This window comes from Eschscholzia californica, unplaced genomic scaffold (genome assembly GCF_041429995.1).
Source record: "Eschscholzia californica isolate CP2 unplaced genomic scaffold, dmEscCali1.0.p SCAF_1, whole genome shotgun sequence".
In the NCBI taxonomy this organism is placed as follows: Eukaryota; Viridiplantae; Streptophyta; class Magnoliopsida; order Ranunculales; family Papaveraceae; genus Eschscholzia; species Eschscholzia californica.
This window is the reverse complement of record NW_028238198.1, coordinates 78,340,119-78,342,617: the sequence shown is the minus strand read 5'-3', so window position 1 is coordinate 78,342,617 and position 2,499 is coordinate 78,340,119. Positions and strand designations below refer to the sequence as shown.

The 2,499-nt window shown below is 33.3% G+C and overlaps 1 long non-coding RNA gene across 1 annotated transcript; it reads left to right on the top strand.

Moving 5' to 3' along the window:
* The first annotated feature begins 286 nt into the window (after window positions 1–286).
* Window positions 287–1,245, top strand: LOC147569489 (uncharacterized). The gene is made up of 2 exons (XR_015238739.1): window positions 287–404; window positions 868–1,245. It is a non-coding gene; the product is annotated as an uncharacterized LOC147569489 (long non-coding RNA).
* Window positions 1,246–2,499: the final 1,254 nt, after the last annotated feature.

Genomic DNA, 2,499 nt, shown 5'->3' with positions numbered 1-2,499 from the left:
TTGGTATAAATAATAATTGATCTTTCAGCCACAGAAATGCACCTTAGCACGTTTGAAGTTTTAATTCATTATAATTTTAAAGAAGCTGGCATATACTAATTAATAAATAGATTAATATATAGAGTACCAAATCATTTAACGATTTCATCGAATTTAAAAGAAAAAGACTTCATTGAAATTGGTAACTACACGTAGCCACGTTTAAGGATTTAATAAAATATCAATTATTTGTATTATCTTAAGAACCTTTTACACTATAAATACATGCTCGATTCACTCCGTTTTTTCACAAATCAGAAAAAGAACCTACTTTAATTTGTAGTAAATCTATTTGAAATTTAAGATTATGGCTAAAGCTTCATCTCTATGCTTTTTGGTTCTTTTGATTGTCGTTTCTGCATCACGTAAGCAGTATTTTCTCTTATTCATGTCTTTTAGTTTCTCTAAAAGTTATTATTAAGTTATTTGTTATTTAGTTTTTATTTAGTAAAAATGTTGTGAAGTTCACTTTAGATGGATGGTAACATGTGTAATTCTCTACGGTAGATATCTAAAATTTGAATGTTACTATTTACAAAAAGAAATGCTGTTTCTGCAAAAGAAAATTACTCACTCGCACATACATATTATTTTTGAAAACATTATTCATATTCTCTTGGTATAGCTTCCACCTATTTCAAGTCAGAAGATAATTAGTATTTGTTATGGGATATGATTCTTTGTAGTTTTAGTTATAATTGAAGTGAATCAACCTACATATATAAACTCAAAGATAAAAAGAAATTAAGAGATTGAGAATGGGCCTTATTTTGTTGGATTTTGATTTTGAACTAATTTGTGTTAATTTTGTGATGGACTTTGTTGTAGACATGGGTGTAATGGTGGAGGCACAAACATGTCCCACCGGGACTTTGCAAATATTGGGTACTGCCTGTGCCAACTGTGCTGCTCAATGCCAGGCAGCCTTCCCCTTAATTGTTGTTGGTAACTTATGTATCCCTCTCACAGGAACCTCCATCTGCGGTTGTTGCATCTCCTGATCCACCCCACTGGACCACTGTCGAACCACCACCAAGCTACTTTAAGATTAAAATAACACAGCTAGTCTGTGTGTAGCTACCATTTCGTTTAATGTTTTCGTACTTTTCTTTCAATAAAGTAGGCTTGTCATAAGACCTACAAGTTTGTGTTTGTTTGAACTCTTCTTGATTTGCAATATATTCATTTATGGTGGCTTTGGTGGAAGTTTTAGTTGGTCTTGTTTTTCTTGCATGCATAAATCTAGACTTGTTATGTATGGGTATCATGAATTGTTGTTCGAATAATTAATACACTAGTAAAAACAAGACTATGATGATAAAGAAATAAGTAGGACAACCTAAAAATGTCTACATCTATGAGGTTGGTTTGATTAGTACTCCTATCAACCTGCACAATATAAGTTGGTGTATCCAAGGGGTGCAAGGGTGTGCGGCCGCACCCATGGACGCTCCCAAAAAGTTTTAGTATTAAGCTAGTAATCCCTACAAACTTGAAAGGTTTTTGTTACGGTCCAAATCGGTAGGAAAAGAGAAAAAGTACGTGGCAAATGACTTTAGCTACAAACTTTCGACTACAGGTAATTCTTGATTGAAAAATAAGTTATTTGGTTATGACTTTGGTCCTAGCAAAATGGCATATAGTCATATAGTATATGCTATATTCATCTCATTAAATTTATCAAAATAACTATGTTGCATATACAGCTTTGCTGGTCTGCAACTGACTCTGTTTTCTTTTTTAGTATTGACTACAATGACCATTACAAAGACATTGATACATCAATACGATGTGATGAGCACGATATTTGTCGAAATGCTACTGACCTAAAGTCTGACGAATTAAATGGCCTAAAGCCTACAGAAAATACTTTATTTAATCCAAGTTCAATATTCATGGATTTTCATTTCCATGGGATCGCACCGGGACCTCTGCATAGCGGAGTACATGCATTTACCAACTGGGCTACCAGTTGTTGGCGCAACTGCTTCCGTTGAAAGAGTTTTTTAGGCTATATAATTAGTTAAGACACGCTTAAGAAACAAGATGAGTGATCCGTGGTTGAATGATAATTTTTAGTAGTTTTTATTGAAAAAGAAGTTTTTAGTGAAATAGATAATGAGTTGATTGCAAACATTTCAAAACATGAATTCTTGTAAAGGTCAATTGCATTTGTAATCTTTGATGTATTAATATAATTAATGAATATAAGTATTTTGTTCATTTTTATGTGTGCGAAAAAAAGAGAGATTTTGACATACACCCCACTTTTATATCGATATTATGACTACACCCCGTTTTTTTAGAACTTTTGATTTATACCCTCACGTGGACAAAACCCGTTAGAACGTCATGTTTCACGCGTGTGTCTCGCACAAAGTGAAGTTAACTCGGAGTTAATGGTTTCCGTCCATGTGAGAGTATAATCAAAAGTTTTCAGAAAACGAGGGTGTAGTCCTA